This window comes from Pongo abelii, chromosome 23 (assembly GCF_028885655.2).
Source record: "Pongo abelii isolate AG06213 chromosome 23, NHGRI_mPonAbe1-v2.0_pri, whole genome shotgun sequence".
In the NCBI taxonomy this organism is placed as follows: Eukaryota; Metazoa; Chordata; class Mammalia; order Primates; family Hominidae; genus Pongo; species Pongo abelii.
The window spans coordinates 42,408,377-42,433,395 of NC_085929.1; the positions used below are offsets into that span (position 1 = coordinate 42,408,377).

Consider the following 25,019-nt stretch of genomic DNA (forward strand, 5'->3'; position numbering starts at 1 on the left):
GCTTTCATAGACACCTCAATCCCTTTTTCTACTAAGGGCTAGGCCAGAGATCCAATTCCTAGCCTACCCCACCCCACTGTGATTCTTTCAAGTCAGGAACCAACTGACAAGAAAACGTTCCAGCTCCAACACATTCCAACTGTCTTACTAAAGGGGCTAGTCCACTAAGAAAGCCTTCTGTGGGGTTTTGTTGTTTGTCGTGGCGCGATCTTGGCTCACTGCAACCTGCTTCCTGGGTTCAAGTGATTCTCTGCCTCAGCTTCCCTAGTAGCTGGGATTACAGGCACCCACCACTACACCCGGCTAATTTTTGTATTTTTAGTAAAGACAGGGTTTCACCATGTCCAGGCTGGTCTGGAACTCCTGATCTCAAGTGATCCACCTGCCCCGGCCTCCCAAAATGCTGGGATTACAGGCATGAGCCACCACACCCAGCCAACACCTGACCAAAAAAAAAAATGTAGAGACAGGGTCTCAATATGTTGTCCAAGCTTGTCTGGAACTCCTGGCCTCAAGTGATCTTCCCACTTCAGCTTCTCAAAGTGCTGGGATTCTAGGCGTGAGCCTGTTGATGTTGTTTTTTCTTTAAACAGTTGTTTAAGTTAATCTGGTTCAAGTCCTCAAGAGAAAATCTTGGGTCAAGAATATATTGCCCCTTATGGTCATGTCCAAATTTTTCTCAAGTCATTCCACATCTTTTAGTCTGAATAAGCTCTAATGACATACTTCTACTGCAGACTTACCAAAGTGGAAATTCTTTTAGTCACTGTGAGAAAATGAGAGACTCTAAACCTGTGTTTTTTAACCATTTTAAAAAACTTTATCATACTTACTTTTATCTTCTGAAACTTTCATCAACCCAGAATAGCACGTACAACCTACTTTCTGAAATGTTTATTATGAGTTAGAGGTTTAAATTTTTTTGAACTATATAGTCTCTTACTCTAATACTGAATTCTGATTTATACCTCCCTCTCATTTCTGATTGAGATCATGGCTCTAAACATACAGAATGTAAATATGGACTTCTGTGGCAAGGCCCTTTCAAAAGATTCAAAATAGTAGTCTATATGCAAAAGAAAAAGTATAACAGAAAAGGGGTTTGCAGCCACTGCTGTGTCATTAGAGAAACAATAAAATTGGAACGCAGAAGGCCCAGGCATTTCTATTTAAAAACAGTCATGGTTGGGCACGGTGGCTCATGCTTGCCATCCCAGCACTTTGGGAGGCCGAGGCAGGCAGATCATGAGGTCAGGAGTTTGAGACCAGCCTGGCCAACAGAGTGAAATCCCATCTCTACTAAAAATACAAAAATTAGCTGAGGAGGCTGAGGCAGGAGAATTGCTTGAACCCAGGAGGTGGAGGTTGCAGTGAGCCGAGACTGTGCCATTGCCTGGGCAACAGAGCTAGACTCCATCTCAAAAAATAAATAAACAAACAAACAAACAAATAAAAAGTCATGTGATAATCAATAAAATATACAGAAGTATACTGAAAATATCTGGATCACATTATGAACATCAACTGTACTGCAGGAGTACTTGCAGACAATATAGATTTGGCTTGATTTATATAGAACATATGCTTTCTGGATAAGTGGCTGATAAAAGCAGGTCTCAATTTCCTGCCAAAACAGTGGGGTATATTATATTTTTAGGTTCTGACTCCTAGTCATTTGAACTTTCAGGATCTGTTTGGAGACAACGAGCAGCAATCTAATGAACTATATTCCTTGGACTTTTTACCCAGGGATGAGTAAAAAATGTCATTAGGTCCACTAACCATTTGTCCACTGAGAAACATGACTACACATGACATGAAATTTAAAGAAAACAACTCACTGGGGCTCTCAATGTATTCTGGATTACCTTTGTATTATTTTAAAATCTTCGCCACATTAGAATCAGCACCATATCCCCACTCCCCTCATTTTTCTTGCTTCCATTTAGTTCTATACTTCTGAAACGGCCCACTTTAAAGGTTTACTCTTGTCCTTGCTTCTTCATGCCAGCTGGCTCCTACTCAGCAGTATCCTGGGTTGGTATGTTGGCTACCTCCCTTGAAAGATATTCTAAAAGGTCACTATTTTCATTTCTGCTAACTACCTGGGGAGAGACAGATGAATGGAAACTGAACTTTGACAGTGCATAAACATGTTTCCAAGACCTACACTCTAAAATATTATATAATCAGGTTTTCCCAAGTAATGTGCACTCTATGGTTGGAGGAAAAGGGAACAAAAGAAATGTGAAGGTGAGAGAAGGGAATAGAGAAAACTAGGAAGCTCTGAAGGTCCGATGCAGAAGGAAAGGCATTCTGAACAGTTCAGAGGAGCTTCAGACTGCATAACCTCAATATGCAACAATGGAAATACAGGGAAATGGTGAAGTCCTGGGCACAGAAATTATGAAACTAAAATAAAGGCTGGTCAAGGTAGAAACTGTGAAAACACATATTATGTGCTGCAGATGGAGGTCAAGATCCAAATGGTCAGGTCTTAAGAATATATCAGACTAGCTTAATCTGAGCTGTTCTTATTCAAGGGCTTTGGTGTAAGATGACAAGGCATGGTCTCACTTTTCTTAGCCACATGGAAAGGAATACCATCAAACTCAAAGCAAGAAAAAAGGAATTGGGATCCAGTAAGCTCAAAAGAGGCACTGATAAAAAATGGCTGAGGGTTCAGAGTTGGCTCAGGTTCCAAGAGAAACTAGAGTGCCACCACGCACCAAAGCAAGAAGACCAGGTGAGTAGACTAGCCAATTTAATAAGGGTAATGTTTAACCCCTGGCACATGGGTAATGAGGCATCAAATTATTTGAAAAACCAGCTGACTACTGGCGAGGCAAGCTCCTTAACATAAGGTCAGATTAAACTCTCTAATTTAGAGCAGAGAGATTCGAATTTGTAAAACCTCTGTATCCATAGCTGGGCAGGGCAAGGGTAGGCAGAGAATGACAATTTTAAGCAAGATGATGCTAGAGTTCAAATCAATTCAACATCTACCAAATCCTGACAAGTGTCCAGCACTGTACTAAGTGCTGCCATTGAAGAGTTTACATAGCTAGAATGGCCTGTCCGTTACTGGGTTGCTCTTAGAACTCGACATGTTAATGACTGTAAAATGCTTGGTATTGAAACAGGAAAAGTTCTCTTGTCCCCCTCGCTTCTTCAGTGCCCCATTGCTCAAACCTCTAGGGGAGTATACAGACAGGCAGATTGTGGGGCTCTGACCCCATGACAGTGTCTAGGGGTGAGTGTTTACAGCTCCTGAAGACCCAGTGGGCAGGTGTTATAGGGTGCTCTTTTAGTTTGCCGTCTATAGGCGGCTTGTGTTAACCAGCCCAATTAGACCCTCTACCTTGTTGCAAGGACAGAGGGCTTTCTGTATCCCAGATTCTTGCCCTGGTGTACCAGAAGAATTGGATCATACGTGGACTTGGAGAATGAGTGCAAAGTTTTATTGAGTGGAAGGATTTTTCTGCCAATGTGGGAGCCAGAAGGGAGATGGTTTAGCCCTAGAGTTTGGCAGCTCAGTGGCCTTGGCTCTCCTCCGACTGCCCCAGCCAAACTCCGCCTTGTCCCACCAGTCAATGGCCTGCCAGGGTGCTGACGTCTGTTGGTGTGCTCTTCTGCCGGCTTGCTCCCTTGACGTCCTCCCACCATCCAGCTGCTTGTGTCTTCTTCCGCTGATGTTCTTCTCTTGACGTCTGGCTGCCTATATGTCTGCCCGCTAGGGTCTCAGGTTTTTATAGGCCTAGGAGGGGGGACATGGCAGGCCAGGATGGTCTTGAAAAATGCAACACTTGGGCATGAAAGCTGGAGTGCCTCTACTCACCTACGTCCATAGGGGTGGAGCCCTAGCCAGGGGTCACCTTTCTCCACCCAGCACTTCCCTGACCCCCTCCCGTGCAAGTATTAAGCCTGGCAAATAGTAGGCATTCAAAAATCAGCAACTTTATAATTAGCACCACCATTATCTCAATACCCATTACCACACTGCAGTGATTACAGATTTTTAATTCTAAAAGAAACAGCTTTAAACTGCAAAATTTGTTACCGATTTGGTTGTTTCTTTTTTCTTTTTTTGAGACACAGTCTTGCTGTCACCTAGTGCAGCGGCATGACCTCGGCTCACTGCAACCTCCGCCTCCCCAGTTCAAGCAATTCTCATGCCTTGGCCTCCCAAGTATCTGGGATTACAGGTGTGCACCACCACGCCCAGCTGATTTTTGCATTTTTTGTAGCAACAGGGTCTTGTCATGTTGGCCAGGCTGGTCTCGAGCTCCTGACTTCAAGCGATCCACCCACCTCCCAAAGTGCTGGGATTACAGGCCACCACGCCCGACCCTGAATGGGTTGTTTCTTAAGACTATGCCCATCAGGCTAAGGATTTATACTAATGCTAGGGCAAGACTTCATCCCACTCATAGCATAGTTCCTACAATAGTACTAGTGACAATGTTTCTGACAAACTTTGTCAATCAGTCATGCAAATATTAGCACCAACACAGTCTCCCATGCATGTCACCCCAATTTTTTACATCCTGTGAGTCAACTCTATAGTTGGTTGTTGATATTCACAAAGGAAAAAAACCACTGCCACTGAGACTGCAGAACAACTAGATAAAAGTCTCACTCTGTTGCCTAGGTTGGAGTACAGTGGCAGGATCTTGGCTCACTGCAACTTCTGCCTCCCTGGTTGAAATGGTTATCATGCCTCAGCCTCTCGTGTAGCTGGGATTACAGACAGGTGTCACCATGCCCAGCTAAATTTTTTTGTTATTTTTAGTAGAAGCAAGGTTTCTCCATATTACCCGAGTTGGTCTCAAACTCCTGGCCTCAAGTGCTCCGCCCACCTCCCAGAGTGCTGGGATTACAAGAGTGAGCCACGGCGCCCAGCCATAACTACTTCCAAATGTCACAGATCAAAAGGCAGAAATTGGAAGGGATAGCACAAGATCTTTCTTTCCCTGAAAAGTAAAAAATACATGACTGTCATCTCATCAATTCATACTTATTAACTGCCCATATGACGAATTAGATGTTTTAGTAAAGGCATACATGCAAAGAAGTATCACTAGCCTCCTCACAACTCTAAGAAATAATGCTGTGAGGAAACCTGCCTAGCGAAAGGCAGTAGACTACAGGAAAAGAAATCAAACATGCAATAAATGTAAAGCATGTACAAGGCAATGTAAAAGGAACAAAGCAATTTACCTAGAGTAAGTTTAATTTAAAGCTTTTCAGTATGTTGAGCGGAAAAAAGAGCTCTTTTAAAGAGCTAATAAATCTAGTAAACTTACAAGTTGTCAAAAACATATCCAATTCAGGAAAGGGGTGGATGGAGGCAGAAAACATAACATGAGACATAAAAGACAGAATGAAAGAAAAAGAAAGATGGTCAAAAACAGAGAGGAAATTTGACATAAACAATCCTAAATATCTTAGGGAGGGAAAAAAATCTTAGGGAGAGAGGAAAATAAGGGAAGGAAATGAACATGGAAGTAATAGTGATTAAGCTGGAATGCATCATAGCTATTAATGGGTTCAACATCTCTGTTTTACTGATAAATGAATTGTGGCCTAATGAGGTTAAGTAATTTCCTTGAGTTTGCACAGCTACATAGTAGCAAGTCTACAAGGTGATTAACACACAGTAAATACTCAAATTTTTTTATGAATTAAAAAGATAAGTGTTATGGACCAAGTGTTTGTGTCCCCCCAACTCCAAGTTCCTATGTTGAGGCCCTAACTCACCTCTCTGCCCCCTGCCCACCCCTGTAGCTATATTAGGAGACGGGGCTTCTAAGGAAATAATTAATGTTAAGTAAGGTGGGGGTGATAGGGGAGTGGTGCTGCTCCAATAGGATCATTGTCTTTATAAGAGACACCAGAGAACTTGCTCCCCTCCCCACTCCTCTATCCCTATGCACAAAGAAGAGGTTGTCTGAGCACAAGACTAGATGGCAGCCACTTACAAGCCACGAGAGGAGGCTTCAGAATGAAATCTGCCTTGCTGGCTCCTTGGTCTTGGACTTCCAAGATCAATTTTCTGTTGGTTAAGCCACTCAGACTGTGGTAATTTGTGACAGCAGCCCTAGCAGACTAAGATAATGAGCATTAAAGTCTTCTAGCATTCAAAAGGAAAAGAAACAGAAAAGTAAAGGAAAGAGGGAGTGAGGTAATATTTATATTTTAAGTTTATTAAATAGTTTATAATTAACTATTAGTTTATACTTAACTATTTAACAAACCTAAAATATAAATATTACTTTTGTTTAATGGTGATTTGTACTCACTCCCTCTTTACTTTTCTATTAGAGAACGAAAAGGGGGCCACTGAGCCTCTGGCTAGGTTTAGTTTATGCAAAATTCCAGGTTACATTTCTAAAGCTTCCCTAAAGGTACCTACGGGTAGTAGAAACTCAAACTTTCATTCAATGAATGAGTAGTCAGAATTGATTCTGTACTTACAAAAGTAACACATCCTTTACCCACTCCCCAAACTATGCACCATCAACTGTGAATTAATAAATGCTCACAAGGGGTGTGTGTGTGTGTGTGTGTGTGTGTAAGGGGTGTGTGTGTGTGTGTGTGTGTGTGTGTGTGTGTGTGTGTGTGTAAGGGGTGTGTGTGTGTGTGTGTGTGTGTGTGTGTGTGTGTGTGTGTGTGTGTGTGTGTCTTGTAGCCCATATCGTAAATACATAGACTACCACATAAGAATCTGGACAAGTCCCAACTACACTTTTCCAACCTGCCTATTCTCCTAGCCCCTCCTTATTTTTATCCCCCTAGGAGTTTAGCCATCACATATTAAATTTTACATTTTATTGGGAAAACAAAGATACCATTTTAACTAACAAATTTTAAGAAAACTACTGTATTTTGTTTTGTGAAATAGTAAAAAAAAAAAAAAGTTTGATTGTCCAATTCTAATATAAATTTTGAAAGCTGTAGTTGAAATTTAGTTTACTTCTTAAGTCAAAGAGGTAAATGTTAAGAATTCAAAGGAAAATGAGGGTTACTGAAAAAATGCAAATCACTGATAAACAAAGGTAGAAATCTAATACTTTTAATTGTGTATTACAGTGCTGTTCATTACCCAAATTGCTGGCAAATAGCATGGCCTTAATAACTGATGAATGAATGGGCTAAATATGTACTAGAAAAAGAAATGTGAACCCAGAACTTATAAATATGGTGGGGGGTACTTTTAAGTAGCATTTTATTTATTTTTTTATTTTTTTTGAGATGGAGTCTTGCTCTGTCACCCAGGCTAGAGTGCAGTGGCATGATCTCGGCTCTCTACAAGCTCCACCTCCCAGGATCAAGGTATTCTCCTGCCTCAGCCTCCCGAGTAACTGGGCATTAAGTAGCATTTTAGTGGTCTTTGTTACTGAAATGTGCCCAGAAAAAAAGATTATACCAAGAAAAGGGAGCAAAAAGAGTACTGTTTTCCTTGTAATGTTTATTAGGTAATATATAATAGGCAGTACCACAGCTCATCTTACAGATGAAAGACACTTAAAGCCCCAAAACAAAACTCCTTTAAACGGATGCCTAAATGGGTTCACTACCTCTGTTCTGAAAAAGGATATTGTACTCATTATATAATCTATCTAAAATTTACAAAATAAGTCATATTCTAAAAATGCATTTTTATTTCAGTTTTTTAGAACTCTGATCACATTCTCCCATTAAGAAACACACACACACACACACACACACACACACACAGATTTATAAATGATGGCTGTGTTTCTAGACCAGATATCACAAGAGCCTAGTAATCACAGGGAAAACATTTGAGCACACTGTACCAGTAATGTACCTGAACTACTATCCATCTGAAATAAAAATAAACAAAAAACAAGATAGCTAAAATAGCAGAAAATTACAAATAATGCCAATGTAATTAAATAAGAGATACTTTTCCCCCAGATCACCTTGCACGTTGGTTGGTAGATGACAAATTTAATCACTGACTAAGAAAGTAGAGACTTCTGTAGATTTAGAGGAAGGAGTAGGAGTACTTTCAAGGGTTTCAGTCACTGGTGCAACTTTTTAAAAAATAATTTCAATTTTATTTCAACACCTACAGCATTCCCATTTTCCCTGATACAAATGTAATTCTAGTCAATCAACCATAAGTTAGGTAATTTTTTATTTGATAATGAAACAAAGACATGAAGATAAGGAAAAAGAAACAGCAAGATTTAAAACAGAATAGGGAAGCAAAAAATGCTTAATAAATACTTGCTAAAAGGAGAGGAAGGGAGAAAGGAAGAGAAAAGAAAGAGGGGCAAATGTGGATATATAAAAGAATGCTATTAGTGTAAGTAAAGATTAAACAGTAGAAGAGAGAGCTGGAGGTGAAGGGTAGAAAGGAGGACCTAACATACCCATGATATTTTTAAAGGAGAAAGAGACTTGGTGATAAGGAGGAGACCCTCAATCAGTTCTCAGTATTGCCACTCAGGAGTACAACAGACTCAGAACTGCTGGGATGGGTCTGGAACAGTAACAATCATAACTAACATATACTGAACATTTACTATGCACCAAGAACTGTTCTGAGAGCTTTACATGGCTCAAAACAACCCTCTGTGATAGATATTATGCTATTCTCATTTTACAGATGAGAAAGCATGGTAATTTATCCAATGTCGTTCAGACAGAATGCATCAGAACCAGATTTGGACCCAGTTAATTTGGTTCCAAAGCTTGTGCCATTAAAGCACTACTGCCTCAATAGTACAAAGCACTGGTCCCTGCGATGTGAGAGAGAATAGCTGATGTCAACTAGAGTTCTACCACTATAAATTCTATAGTTACTAAGTATTCCGTTACTGAAAAAAATCACAGGTAAAAAAACCTCTAGAATTTGACAAATATTTATTGAACACCATTCATTATTCTAGACACTGAAGATACAGCAGCAAACAAACCAGACAAAAAACTCTAAAAGAGGAGACAGCTGAGAAAAAAAGTTTTTATTTTACATACATATACATACTACTACTACACACACACACACACACACACACAGAGTTTGTTTTGTTTTTAAAGATACAGGGTCTCAAGCCAGGCGCAGTGGCTCACTCCTGTAATCCCAGCACTGTGGGAGGCCGAGGTTGGTGGATCCCCTAAGATCAAGAGTTCAAGACCAGCCTGGTGAACACGGTGAAATCTGTCTCTACTAAAAATACAAAAAATTAGCCGAGCATGGTGGTATGCACCTTTAAACCCAGCTACTCAGGAGGCTGAGGCTGGAGAATCGCTTGAACCCAGGAGGTGATGGTTGCAGTGAGCCGAGATCATGTCATTGCACTCCAGCCTGGGTGACAAGAGTGAAGCTCCATCTAAATAAATAATAAAATAAAATAAAGATACAGGGTCTCACTCTGTCGTCTAGGATGGAGTGCAGTCTGCACAATTAGAGCTCACTGCAGCTTTGGTCTCCTGGTCTCAAGCAATCCTCTTGTCTCAGCCTCCAAGTAGCCAGGACTACAGGTGCATGCCATCTCCCAAGTAGCTAGGACTACAGGTGTGTCCCACCATCCCTGGCTAATTTTTAAACTTGCTTTTGTAGAGATGGGGTACCACTATGTTGCCCATGCTGGTCTTGAACTCCTTGCCTCAAGGAGTTCCTCTCACCTTGGCCTCCCAAAGTCTTGGGATTATAGGGGTAAACCACCATGCATGGCCTGTTTTTTTATTTTTTATTTTTTATTTATATTGTCACCCAGGCTGGAGTGCAGAGGCACGATCTTGGCTCACTGCAAGCTCCGCCTCCCGGGTTCACATCATTCTCCTGCCTCAGCCTCCAGAGTGGCTGGGACTATAGGTGCCCGCCACCACACCCGGCTAATTTTTTGTATTTTTAGTAGAGACAGGGTTTCACCATGTTAGCCAGGATGGTCTCGATCTCCTGACCTCGTGATCCGCCCCCCTCGGCCTCCCAAAGTGCTGGGATTACAGGCATGAGCCACCGTGCCTGGCCATATGGCCTATTTTTCTAATATTTAGAAGATAAATGCTATGAAAAATTTAAAGTAAAATGGCTTTCAAAAGGCCTTATTGAATAGGTAACATTTGAGCAAAAATTTGAAGGCCAGGAGGAAGACATGAGTATATCTGGAGAGAAGCATTACAGGCAGAAGAAACAAGTACAGTAAGCCCTCCATAGTTGTGGGTTCTGCATCCCTGGATTCAACCAACCATGAATGGGAAATATTTGGGGCAGGGCGAATAATCCGTACTGGATATGTACAGTCTTTTTTTCCTTGTCACTGTGAATGGTGTTCCAGAAACAATATAACAGCTATTTACATAAAATTTACACTTCATTAGGTACCATAAACACTCCAGAGATTATTTAAAGTATACGGGAGAATATGTGTAGGTTATATGCAAATGCCACACTATTTTATATCAAGGACTTGAGCATCTGCGGATTTGGGTATCTTTAAGAGGCTCTGGAACCAACCCCCTCATGAATACCATGGAACAGCTGTACAAAGTGCCTGGCAAATTTGAGGAACGGCCAAAAGGCCTAAGTAGCTGTGAGAAATGAGAACAGGAGGAGATGAAAGTCAAACAAGTACCTAGGAGCAGGCTTGACTGGAGCCTTGGGACTCTAGCTTTTCTTCTGAGCGAAACACATCAGTGGATTTTGTGCATGATCAGATTCATATTTTCAAAGGATTATGTCAGATGCTGTGATTCGAATAAATTCTTCAGTGTCAATAGTGGAGAGAGTGAGACCAGGCAGCAGACTATTATAAAAATCTGGGCAAGAGAGGATGGAATACAGAACCAGGATCGAAGTGGCAGAGCTAGTAGGATGGGGACGGCAGCTCATGCCTATAATCCCAGCACTTTGAGAGGCCAGGGTGGGTGGATCACTTGAGGCCAGGAATTTGAGACCAGCATGGCCAACATGGCAAAACCCTGTCTCTACTAAAAATACAAAAATTAGCTAGGCATGGTGGCGCATACCTGTAATCCCAGCTACTCAGGTAGCTGATGCACAAGAATCGCTTGAACCTGAGAGGCAGAGGTTGCAGTGCGCCAGATCATGCCATGGCACTGCAGCCTGGGTGACAGAGCGAGACTCTGTCTGAAAAAAAAAAAAAAGGAGGAAGAAGAAGAGCTAGTATGGATTGAATTTAGGTTATTTTTGAAAGGCAGAACCTAAAGGATTTGCTAATTAACAGGACTGCAGTGAGGGAGAAAGAAGAGTCCAGGATGACTAAGGTTTTTTTTGGCTCAAGTAACAGAAAGATGTCATTATCTGAGAAGAAGAAAACTGTGGGTTTAGCAAGTCTGAGGGCAGAGGAAGGCAAGTAAAGGCCAGGAGTTCAGCTTTGGACATGTCAAGTTTGAGGTAACTGTTATATTACAGATGGAAATGTCAAGTAGGCAGTTAGATATGAGCTTCTAGAGAGAGTTCTAGCTAGAGGTAGACATTTGAGAGTCAAGAACATACAGACAGAATTTAACACCCAGTATATCATCAGAGTCCACTGGGCCCAACTTTTCTTTTCGAGCAGTTCAGTTCTACTTGTAAGTATTTATACTTTATGATTTTTCTTTCTTAGAGGTATTCCAAAAAGAAAACAGAAAAACAAAATTGTTACTTTAAAAATAAACTATTTTATCTTGTAATAATACATGTGTTCCTTGGACCCTTTTATAAACCGAAGATTCATTGTGAAATTTTAGAAGATCTTTATTTTTCCTATATCTTGAAACATTCTGACTTTTCAGTAACTTTTACTTTTTAACTATTCCCACTATTCCCAGCCATGGAAGGAAGGGAGGGAGGGAGGGAAGGAGGAAAGGAGGGATAGGCAAAAAGGACAAAAACCATGGGGTATTATAAAAGGTATTAAAAGATATAGACAGCATTCAAATGTGATTGATAGTTACTGTAGGGGTAATATCTAATTAGTTGCATGAAACTTTGACAGCTGGGCGTGGTGGCTCACGCCTGTAATCCCAGCACTTTGGGAGGCCGAGGTGGGCGGATCACGAGGTCAGGAGATCAAGACCATCCTGGCTAACATGGTGAAACCCCGTGTCTACTAAAAATACAAAAATATTAGCCGGGCGTGGTGGCAGGCGCCTGTAGTCCCAGCCACTCTGGAGGCTGAGGCAGGAGAATGGTGTGAACCCGGGAGGCGGAGCTTGCAGTGAGCCGACGATCGCGCCATTGCACTCCAGCTTGGCGACAGAGCGAGACTCCGTCTCAGGTGGCGGGGAGGAGGGGCAAGAAACTTTGGTCAGTCATGGTGGCTCATGCCTATAATCTCAGCACTTTGGGAGGCTGAGGTGGGAAGATCACTTGAGATCACGCATTCAAGACCAGCCTGGGCAACACAGCCACAGACTTGTCTCTACAAAAAAATAAATAAAAATACAAAAATGGTGGCACACACCTGTAGTCCCACCCAGCTACTCGAGGGGCTAAGGAAGGAGGATAGCCTGAATCCAGGAGACTGAGACTGCATTGAGCTGTGATCGCACCACTGCACTCCAGCCTGGGCAACAGAATCAGACTCTGTCTCCAAAAAAAAAAGAAAGAAATTTTTTTTTAATATCTAATGCAGTTGTTTTTTCACTATCCCTTTATTCTTGTTTCTTAATTATAAGAAAACTTAGGGCCGGGCACAGTGGCTCACACCTATAATCCCAGCACTTTGGGAGGCCGAGGCGGGTGGATCATGAGGTCAGGAGTTCGAGACCTGCCTGGCCAATATGGTGAAACCCTGTCTCTAATAAAAATATAAAAATTAGCCGAGTGTAGTGGCGTGCACCTGTAGTCCCAGCTACTTGGGAGGCTGAGGCAGGAGAAATGCTTGAACCCGGGAGGCAGAGGTTGCAGTGAGCCAAGATCACGCCACTGCACTCCAGCCTGGACAACAGAGTGAGAGACCCTGTCTCAAAAAAAAAAAAGAAAAGAAAAGAAAAGAAAAAAAGAAAAGAAAGAAAAGAAAAAAGCAAAAAAAAAGAAATGAAAAGAAAAGAAAACTTAATATATGTTAAAGGAAACAAAAGTTTTACCCAGCTGGTAAAACTTTCCTGGTTAGCTGAGAACTAAAGCCATGAGAGTGGATGAAAGAGAATCAAAAAAAGAGCTGAAAGGACTTGGCTTAAAATATTACAACTTTAAAACTGAGTACAAACTTCCAATGAGCTGGGAAGAAAATCAGGAAAGTTTGATGTCCTGCAAGTCAAGTATCCAAGAAAGTGAATTAGAGAACGAAGTGATCAGTGATAGAATATTCTACAGATAGGTCAAGTAAGATGAGGGCTGAGACCAGACCACTAGATTTAGCAGCATGGAAGTTACTGGCAACTTGGACAAGAGCCCTTTCAGTGGTGTGGTTGCAATAAAAACCTGGCTGCGTGGGTTTAAGAGGAGAACTGATACAATCAAATATAAACAACTCTACTGAGTTTTGCTTTAAAGGAAAAGAAATTCAGCAGTTGCTGGCAAAGTGAGGTCAAGAGTATTATTTGTAAATAAGTGGAAGAACAGCTTAACTGTATGCTGACGGGACTAATCCAATAAAGACAGAAAACTTGATGATCCCAGAGAGAGGGGAGAGAATTGCTGGGTCCATGTCCTAAACAGACTAGCAGAGATACGACCTAGTATACAACTGGAAGGTTCACTTTATATAGGAAGGCAAATGCTTCATGAGTGAGGGGATAGTTTATTGATACTAATGAGAGAAACTGGGTAAATATGGGCATGGGAAATCCTCTCCTGATTGCTTCAGTTTTGCACATATCATCTGGTACTGATGACCTGTAAGCAAAAGCCAAAAGAAGCAATTTAACAACAGCATGTCATTCTGGGAGCCTAGATGGCAGGGTATTAGGGCTCCTTTCTCAATTGCCCTCTGGGTTTCTGTTCTCTAAAATCCTTGCAATCACTAAACGGCATAACTTTTTCTACAAAAGAAAGGCAGGGAATTGGGGGGCACAAAAGAGTCACTGATCCATACTGACTCTGAAATCTAGCAGGGCAAATGCTGAAAGTTCCTTGATTAGGTCTCAACACTGGGAAAAGAATTCTCCATGACTTTTGCCTTCATCTCTAGGCTCCTGCTTCCAACCTCTGAGTCATCTTTCCCTTTTGATGAAAGGTGGCATGTGTTAGCTCTTGAGCACTTTCTCAGCCTGCTTCCTGCCAGCAGAATGCTAGGGGTGTCCGACAGCCTCTTTTCATTTTGTACTGTTTCTTTTCCTGTTCAGTCCTAGCTACAGTGGATTTCCTGCAAATCTCACCACAATAGACAAAAGCTATACCCATAGATCTCTCCAAGAGGAACTCTTCTCTACTTCCACCTTGGGCTCCTGCTAAAAAGGCTAGAAGCCCTATTGTTTGACTGAGAGGCCTTTAGTGTGACTGAAGAGTATGCTAAGGCACTACCTTCTCAGGTCTTAACAACAGGCTTTAAAGGCACGGCCTCGGCTTTTTAGACCACCATTCTCCCTGGAGTGGCTCTTGAATTGATCTTTGCCATGTCTTAATTTCATCATCCTTTGCCAACCAGAAAGGCTGAGAATTTTCAAAATCATCAAGTTCTGGCTCCTTTTTTAACAGTGCTTCCCTCAATTTATTTATTTCCCCTCATACTTTTGGCAGCAAGAAGGAACCAGAGGGGATCTGCAATGTTTTGTTTAGAAGTTTACTTAGCTAGATCTCTCAGTTCTGCTTTCCACAACTACTCAGTTGCTTTCCACAAAGCTACTCAGTTGCTTTCCACAACTACAAATGATAGTGTTGCTAAACTTTCTACCACTACATAACAAGGATCCCTTCTTCCAGTTTCTTTCCTTTAAGACCTCATGACAATCGCCTCAAAGTCCCATTTTTACAATGTGTTCAAGGTATTCTAATCTTATACTAACACTCTCCTTAAAAGTCCACTGCCGTTTCAAAGTCACTCCCAGTTTAGATTTTCACCAAAAAGCACCCCACTACTGGTACCAAAATCTGTAGTTATTTTTTTTTTTTTTTTTTTTTTTTTTTGATACAGGGTCTCGCTCTCTTGCTCAAGTTCTCACTCTCAGCTCATTGCAGCTTACACTTTCCCAGGCTCAGGTGATCCTCCCATCTCAGCCTCCCAAGAAGCTGGACTACAGGCGCGCACCACCTTGCCCAGCTAATTTTTGTATTTTTAGTAGAGATGGGGTTTTGCTATGTTGCCTAGGCTGGTCTCAAACTCCCGGGCTCAAGCGATCCGCCTGCCTCGGCCTTACAATGTGCTGGGATTACAGACGTGAGCCACCACATCCGGCCTAGTTATCTATTTCTATGTAACAATTCATTTTCAATCACAGTAGCTTAAAACAGCATTTATTATCTCAGTTTATGTGGATCAGAAATCCAGCTGGGTAAGCTAAGTGCTTCTGGTTCAGGGACTCTCACAAGGCTACAGTCAAGGTGTTGGCTGGGGCTGCAATCATTAAAGCTTGACAATCGAGGATCCACCACCAAACTCACTCACCTGGCTGCTGGCAGGCCACTAGCTATTAGGCCTAGAATCACTGGCTCGTGGGCCTTCCCACAGGGCTACTTAACAGTGTAAGGGCTCTGAGAGAAAGGTAGAGAGGGCAAGCACCCAAGATAAAAGCCACAGTCTCTTTGTAACCAAATCTTGGAAGTGACATCTCATCACTTTTTCCATATTCTATGCATTCAAAGTGAGTCACTAGGTCCAGCCTATAAGGGGAAGAGAATACACAAGGGTATGAATATCAGGAGGTGGGAATCACCAGGGACCATCTTAGATGCTGCCTATCATAGACTAGCTGAACGTATTACAACATATTGGTTAAGAGTACTGACTCTGAAGCAAGACTGCGCATTTGAATCTTCCTTACCCGTTGTAAGATGAAACAAGACAATAGTAATGAAAGCATCAGACCCAGTGCCTCCTATCATAGGAGGCAATCGGGAATTTGTTTTCTTATCTCTTCTAATCCCAACTGCCTTTAACAATCGAAAATTTCTCCAGTTTGAATATTATCTGCAAACATCCAATATTAGAGCAACTTGTTGAGCAACATGCAAAAATGGTTTTGATTTTCAATGAATCCAAGAAACTTATTTTTAATAACCTTAATTTAATAAAATTAAACACAAAAATAAAAATAAATATCTAAAAATACTTAAATATAGCAGAGGAGAACATAGACACAGTAACAATTGATCTTCCCAACACGTGCTCTAACCCCCCACCCCTGCCCAGCCTTTGGCATCTACTGTACTGTTTAGTGAGACCTTCAGTCCCATCTTGCCAAAAAAAAACAATGTTTTTTACCTAACTGGCAATTTCAAGTACTGTACAAGAAGCAGAATAAATAAATCATTAAGAATATTTTATGTGGATGTTAATTTATCTAAGAAATAATACTTAACAACTCTACTGGGAAATAATCATGCCTATTTTACAGATGAGACACAAGAGCATAAAGATCATGTGTCTAATCATATGGCAGGCTAATGACTAGGCCAGGGACAGAAATGTAACTACCATATGATGAGAAACACAATGAAACCATAGTCAGTTTTCTGATTTTCATGGATACAAGAATCTTGCCAGTGATTAAAGGTTCATCTCACACACTCAGGAAAAATAATTTGACAGTTATTTTAGGGAATGAAAGCTAGGTCCTGATTTATTTAACCTCTGAATAGATGGTCTATATTTAAATAAGCAAGTAAAACACTGCACAAGTTAATACACAATGAAGACAGTACAGAGCCTACAGATTTGGGTTAAGTGAAACCCAAACCTAATTTTTTTTTTTTTTTTTTTTTTTTGAGACAGAGTCTCGCTCTGTCACCCAGGCTGGAGTGCAGTGGCACGATCTGGGCTCGCTGCAATCTCCACCTCCTGGGTTCACACCATTCTCCTGCCTCAGCCTCCTGAGTAGCTGGGACTACAGGCACCCGCCACCACACCCAGCTAATTTTTTGTATTTTTAGTAGAGACGGGTTTTCACCGTGTTAGCCAGAATGGTCTCGATCTCCTGACCTTGTGATCCGCCCACCTCGGCCTCCCAAAGTGCTGGGATTACAGGCGTGAGCCACCACGCCCGGCCCAAACCCAATATTTTAGTTGAACACTTTGCTACCCAGACAGTTCATTATACCTAGAATATCCAATTAACTTTTCAACCAATATCTGTGGAATGTCTATTCTATGCTGGCCTTCAATTACAAGTAACATATGTTCTCTTATTTAATAATAGTGAAAGATGCTAAAAAAAAATCTGTGAAGAGGAGCACCAAGTTCTAACATTCAGAAAAACATATTAATTCTAAACAGGAATGTAATGAATGCTTTCAACTAGATTACAACTTTTAAAAGCAATATAGTCGTGTGCTGCTTAATGCCAGGCACACATCCTGTGAAATGTGTTGTTAGGTGATTTCACAGTTGTGAGATCATCATAGAATGTACTTACATAAACTCAGATGGCCTAGCCTACTACACACCTCGGCTATACGGTATGTACGACCTATTGCTCTTAGGCTACAAACATGTACAGCAGGTGACTACTGAATACTATACTGTGGGCAATCGTAACACAATGGTATTTATGTACCTAAACACAGAAAAGGGACAGTAAAGATACAATTGTTATTTATACACTCTTATGAAACCACCGTAAGATTGAACTGCGTTGACTGATGCGTTCAACTGCATTGATGAATGATGCGGTTCATAGCTACCTGAAACGTCTTTATGTGGTACATGACTGAACAGTTTTCCAGAACCAAGAAGGAGAAGGGGAGTTAGTGAAGTAAGACTACAACTCCTAAAATATATTTTTGTTGTTGTTGGGAAAAGGACCAGAGGAAATATATCTTGGGTGTTTAATCCTCCACCCTCCTTCTCCCTCTTGTCAATATATGTGCTTTGACCACGCTGATTTTCTACTCCTCCAAACGAACAATTTAAAATCTACAATAAGTATTTACTTACTTGGTTCCAAATTTAGTCCTTAATTTATATATTTTACAACAACAAAATTCCATATTCTGATTTGAAACATGACCAAAAAGAGATAGTTGTTTAACATTAAATGTCATATTAAAACAAATAGTAAAGGCAGCTTTCCTAAATAACTGAAGCTTGCCATCTTTTAGCATTCATGCATAAGACTTTCCTCTCTACTTAAAATCTTTATTCTCACTGTCAAACCCTGACCTCAAGGCCCTTTTACCTCATACCTGAACAACTACAATGGTAACTGTTCTCTATGCCTTTTCTGATCCCATCTCCCGCACTTCCTTGCCCTCCCACGCCCTGGAGGTCATGAGCTATTCTCAGCAAACTCCTCTACACACTCCCCTCTCTTCTGTGATATTCTCTTTACTCTTTTGATCTTAAGGAAACCGGACTGCCCCTGAGATTACTGTTGCTTCTACAGTAAACACTTTTCTCTTACTCATCACATACCTCAGCAGGGGCAAGCATCCGCCTTACTCCCCATTACCATATAGCGTTGGACCTTCCAGATATCCTCTTCCTTCCTTCCCAGTACTGCTTCCAAACCACTTCTCTTCCCTCCAGGCAAACTGCACCTACTGCCTGCTAAATAGGGCTCCCTGATTTCATCTCCACTGTTAGTCTTATCACTCTGATAACTTCAACAGCCACATAGATACAACATTTTGGCCTTTTTTTTTGAAGTCTTTAGCACCAACTGTATTTTTCCACCACTTCACCTAAAGCCATTCACCTAGCATCATATTCTAATACAATCATCACCTACAAAAATTTCAAGTATTCTATTATCACACCATCAAGCGTTTGCTTACAATAGTAGTTTGACCCCTGTGGCAATTCTCCAGCCTCCTTAAGATCGATAGTTTACAGGTTGATCGTACCACTTTTTCACTATTACTCCTTCTTATGTTCTACCTCCCTCCAAAGCCAGTTTAGATCCTATGGCCTCATACTATACAGAGTCCTCTCCAAAAAATCTTAATTTCCTTGTCCTCTTTTCCCTTAGTCTAACTCATCTGGCAGCTCCAACTATGTACTTATTCTCTCCTGCATTTAAAGAACGGAAGATCGCTGGATGAAACTCACACAACTGACTCGCCACCACATACATCACATTTATGATCACAAATCTTAAGCCTACTTCATCTCTGTAGTACATTTATTCCCCATTTTTTTTGAGATTACTATTTTATACCTTGCTTCACTCCTCAAATCTGCAATATAGTAGTCATGTATCACTTAATAACAGGAATGTGTTCTGAGAAATGCATCACTGAGCAATTTCATTGTGTGAGAACATCAAAGTGTGCTTACACCAACCCAGATGGTCTAGTCTACTACATACCTAGGCTATACAATACAGCCCATTGCTCTAGGCTATTGTCTTAGTCCATTTAATGTTGCTATAAAGGAATACCTGAGGCTGTGTAATTGATAAAGAAAAGAGGTTTATTTGGCTCACAGTTCTGCAGGTTGTGCAAGAAGTGTGGCACTGGCACCTGCATCTGGTGAGGGTCTCTGGCTGCTTCCACTCATGGCAGCAAGGGAAGAGGGGCTGAAGTCATCAATGACCTCCATATTGCTAAACTCAGGCTTCTGCCCTCATCATTCCACCAAAATAACCCTTGCTAAAGTCACCAATGACTTCCATATTGCTAAATCCAAGGACAGTTTTCAGTGTCTTGACACAATCTCTTATCTTGATTTCCTAATGTCCTGGTTCTCCTCCTTAAGAATAAGGTCTCTAAAACCTAGTTCCCTGCTTCCTTTGAAAATCTTGGCCAGGCACACTGACTAAGGCCTGTAATCCCAGCACTCTGGGAGGCCAAGGTCGGCAGATCTCTTCAGGTCAGGAGTTCAAGACCAGCCTGGCCAACATGGTGAAACCTCATCTCTATTAAAAATACAAAAATTACCCAGGCGTAGTGTGGGTACCTGTAATCCCAGCTACTTGGGAGGCTGAGGCAGGAGAATTGCTTGAATCCAGGAGGCAAAGGTTGCAGTGAGCCAAGATCATGCCACTGTGCTCCAGGGTGGGTGACAGAGCAAGACTCCGTCTCAAAAAGGAAAAGAAAAGAAAAGAGAAGAGAAGAGAAGAAAAGAAAAGAAAAGAAAATTCATTCTTCTCCAGGCATTAACTCCTCTTCTTGCTCTACATTCCTCCCTAGACCGTTATCATTTTAAGCCATTATGAGACCCACTCGGGGCATGCAGGTTTCTCACAATAGAGGAAAGCCTCTATCTTTCCTTCTGTTTCCAGACCTAGGTGGCCATGTAAGCAATATTTCCTCTTGAACATCTCAAAGTTACCCAAGTACTAAATCCAAAACCAAACCCATGATCCCTTTCATCTTCCCTCCTACAAAAATCTTGTCCTCTTCTAAATTATAACATCCTGTCAATTTTCCCTTCTGAATCTCTCAATACAGTGCCGCTTCCCTCTAGCCCATCCTATCGTGACCTTCCCTGTCACTCAGACTCTTACACAACCATCACCTAACTTCTCTCTGCACTTTTACTCTCCTCTTAATCTATGTAGGTATCTTTCTAAAAAACAAATCTAATTATAAACTTCACTTCACCCTACTCCCAATCCTACTTAGAATCTTTTAATGGCTTTTCACTGTCAAGTACCGTACCTATCACGGCATCTGATCTTACATGTTATCTGAACTGAGCCATTGTCCACATTTTGTGATAATTCAATTTACTATTAAGTCTAGTTCTCTAACTGTGTAGAGCAATTAGAGTGGCAAAATAGCGATAAAAAGCACTAAATGACTAACGTGAAACCTGAATAATAAGGTGTTGTTATTAGCTTATTTTTCCCTCACACAAAAGAACTTCCAGAAACTTTCACAGATTATCTCAATAATCTCTTGGTCCCATTTTAAAGATTAGGAAACATGTTCAGAAAGACGATACACCGAAAAATGGCACAACCAAGACCCAAAACTGTATCTTTTGACTCACAGTCTGTGACTTTCAAGTTTTATGATAAAGCCATCAGTTACTCACTACTTCATTTCTAAAATGACTGATATGCATTTTTCTAAGATTATTCTATGAATGTTCCTAAGAATATATCTTTTTCGTAACCTGAAAAATCAAGGTATACACAGTTAAGTAATTGTCTCAAGTAACGAAGGGTGACGAAAACAGAATTCAGGTTTCCTTATTTTCATTTCTCTACTCTAGCCTTGTACCATGCTGAATGGTAGTACAGGTAGTGTCCCTCATCTGTGGGAAACATATTCCAAGACCCCCAAGTAGATGCCTGAAACTTTGGGTAGTACTGAATTCTATATATACCATGATAAAGTTTAATTTGTAAGCTGGGCACAGTAAGAGATTAATGATAACTAACAATAAAATTCAATAATTATATACTATAATAAAAGTTACACGAATGTCGTTTCTTTATCTCTCTCAAAATATCATACTTTTGAAGTGTGATTGACCTTGGGTAACTAGAGCTACAGAAAGTGAAGCCATGAATAAGAGGGACTACTATACTGATAAGCTGGAAACCACTGAACAAATACAAGACGAGGCTAATTGTGGTACAGCAAGTTTTAGGGATGGACAAACCACAGTTCAAACTCTAACTCTAACAATTGCAAACTGTGTGACTTTGCAACTTACTGAAATATCTGCTTTCTCATCTGTAAAATGAAGATAATAGCTAACACCCAGGCGCACTGAGGAGTAAATGTTATCACTCAATAGTTTAAAATAAAATAAAATGAAACAAAAAAAAACTCAGGTTCCCCCAAAAGCAGCTAGTGTAAAATGAAATCAGAGCCATAGTTTTTAAAAGATGAGATTGCGTTTCCAGGTCTGCCATTTACTGCTTGTCATATACTCTCTCATGGCTGCTTCCCTCACCTGCACAATAGAGATAAGGGTTAGTCCTTAGCAACGTTGTGAGGATGAAATAGCACATAAAAGAATTTCACTTATGTATGTTAATTGAATAGCACATAAAAATCATTATTATCTGTGTATACAGATTCGGATAGCATTCAAAAATCATTATTATCTGTGCACACAGATTCTCTACCATGGTGTTATAAATTTGTTAAGGGCACACTATGTCTTCGCTCTGTTGCCCAGGCTGGAAAGCAGTGGCGCCATCTCGGCTCACTGCAACCTCTACCTCCTGGGTTCAAGCAATTCTCCTGCCTCAGCCTCCTGAGTAGCTGAGACTACAGGTGTGTGCCATCATGCCCAGCTAATTGTTTGTATTTTTAGTAGAGATGGTGTTTCACCATGTTAGCCAGGATGGTCTCGATCTTCTGACCTCATGATCCACCCGCCTTGGCCTTCCAAAGTGCTAGGATTACAGGCGTGAGCCACTAAGGCCGGCCAGGGCACATTATGTCTTTAATCTTTAATTAACTTTGTATTTGCAACAGCTGGCTCTACCCATTATGGGCATTCATTAAATGTTGGCTGAACTGATTTATTAAGAAGACAGGATTGATCTATGATAAAACAACAGTTCAAAATAAAATCCAGAAGTTCATCCATATAGAGCATGAATGAGAGAGTGCCTGGTGCCTGTCCAGCTAAGACTGCACAGACAGGGAGAACATATCCTGTTTTCTGGTAATTTAAGTAAGTGGTCTATAATTATGTTTATTGGATATAAATTGTATAATCATCAAACAAGTAAGTTCCCTCAGTACAGGAATCATATCTGTCTGTCTCTTTCTCTCCCTGTTTTTGATGATGGCGATGAGAGAGGGAAAATAAATGATATAATGAATGCTTAATAGTACTGTACACTGCAAAAAAAAAAAAGTTTACAACAAACAATGGGGATTTTTCTCCATCAGGAGGCAACCTTAACAAGGGCTCCCGAGCCATGAGTACTTAACATACAAACTAAGAGGGAAAATATTTCACAAAAAACTAGTTTGTGTTTATCAAAGTTCTCCCTAGGCGAATTCAAAGATACCCTCAACGTGATACAGAAAACACTTTGGAGTGGTGAGCAGTCTGCCTATGCAAATGTTCAAAGCAAAAAGTTGGCTTGTACTAGTTATTTACTGAGCATCTACTGTGTGCCATTCACTGTTAAGTATATTTCATAGATTATCTCAAATCTTCACAACAATCCTGAGTGCCACTATTTTCCCTATATGACAAATGAAACTGAGGCTCAGAGAGGTTAAGTAACTTAACAGTCATACACTTGGAAATGGCAGAGGTGGGATTTAGACCTAGCGAAGTTTCTGAAACCCGTATTCTTTTCACCACCTCATGCTGCCAACTGACGCTACCAAATTCACTAAAAAAAGAGGATGACCCAACAGGAAAGCGGGGAGAAAATCTGGCAAAGAAGCATAGAGAGAGCACAAGATAGCATTCTATCTCAGAGTTCTAGACACACAGGAGCAAATTAATGAGCTGCATCTAACTACACAAATGAAAATGCTTGGATAAGCTGTAACTTTTACTCTTCAATTCTACAGGTTCTAAAAATGCCCATCTGCACCAATTCAGAGGTACTGACAACTGAACACAGTCCAGTAATTTTTCTAGAATAGTCAGAAAGAGTGCCTTTGACCCATTACTGGTACCAAACCAAGCATGCAAGGGAGGTGAGATAGTATGTTTGACAGTTTTCTCTGTTCACCTGGACCTAAACATCCTTGCAGAACTGGGCATTTTTCAGGCATATCTACTGTTACATAAAATTCACTTCACGGAATTTCAGAATCAGAAGAGGTTCAGTTCAATTATCTTATGGATGTGGAAATTGAGTCTCAGAATAGTTATATGACTCCCGAAAAGTCACATGGCTTGGTACTGGCTAAACCTACACTAAAACTCTCATCTCCTATTCCTAGTCCACAGCAGCTCCTCTGTGCCTCCCACTGAATGTGTGACCACCCAGGCTTCCTTCTACGTATCTGGGCATTATTCGCTATAGCTCCTTCTGCACGTCCTCAATGAAGTAAACAAAGGCACTGGGCTAGATGACACAAATAATAAAAGAGATAGAGCTGACCTGCTTTTTGCCCTCTAGGCAGTGCTACCCAAGCCTTCAGGTGTCATGGCATACATAGGAAATATTTTTTATAGCACAAAGTGGTAAACAAATTAGGGTGCACATGATCAAAGTGACCAGGGGACTCCCAAGCCCCAGCTGGCTGCTCCAAGGGTTGTGGGGTATAGTAATCTTGGCATATTTTTATCTCAATCTGGCATGTGGCACTGGTAGGGAAGCTCTGTTCCGGGGTTAATAAGTAAAAAAAAATTTGAGATAAATACACAAGCAACTGTAATATAAGCACAAAGGAAATAACTAAGGAGACTGTCACTGTCTGCTTTCATCAAACATAAGTGAGTGAAAATGAGATTAATTCAACTTGCTTCCTTTCATAACTCCTCTTCCAAACAAATCAAAAGACAGAACAGCCCATCCTTCAGGTCAACAGGGCTGATCAATCCCACCCACAAGGCTGCAAAGAGCCTGCACAGATGACTAGTTTACAGGGAGGCGAGAACTACTTAATGCACATTAGTGTGTCACAAAAGTTCTGAGCTCTTACAAATACTACAAAAAAAATCAGTAGAGGAGAGAAAATAATATTTCAAGGTCATATTCAAACATGAAGCCAGAAGCACGAAAAGCAGCCCCTCCGAACATACACACATACATATACATCTGTGAACAAGCTCCATCTCTGCAAACGCAGTTAAAATTTGCTTTCTGATAATTTATAAATTTAGCCTGTGTTAGCCAAGTAGGTTCCTGCAATTCCAGACATCTGGGCTGAAGGGCAAAGGGCAAAGGGAAACTTTCAAAAAGCTGGTTAGTAGCCAAGAGCATCACATCTAGTAGGCTCCCTTAGCAACACACAACAGCTGTTTGCTCAAGAGACACACTGCCATCTTTGCAACGGACTGTAAGATGTTCTTGTCTTAACAACCAAAAATTGCAGGCGGGTTGGGGGAGCAGTT

General features: G+C 41.0%; 1 protein-coding gene across 27 annotated transcripts in view; it reads right to left on the reverse strand.

Moving 5' to 3' along the window:
* Window positions 1–25,019, reverse strand: part of RBFOX2 (RNA binding fox-1 homolog 2) — a 291,171-nt gene that overhangs the window by 128,935 nt on the left and 137,217 nt on the right. The window lies entirely within an intron of this gene.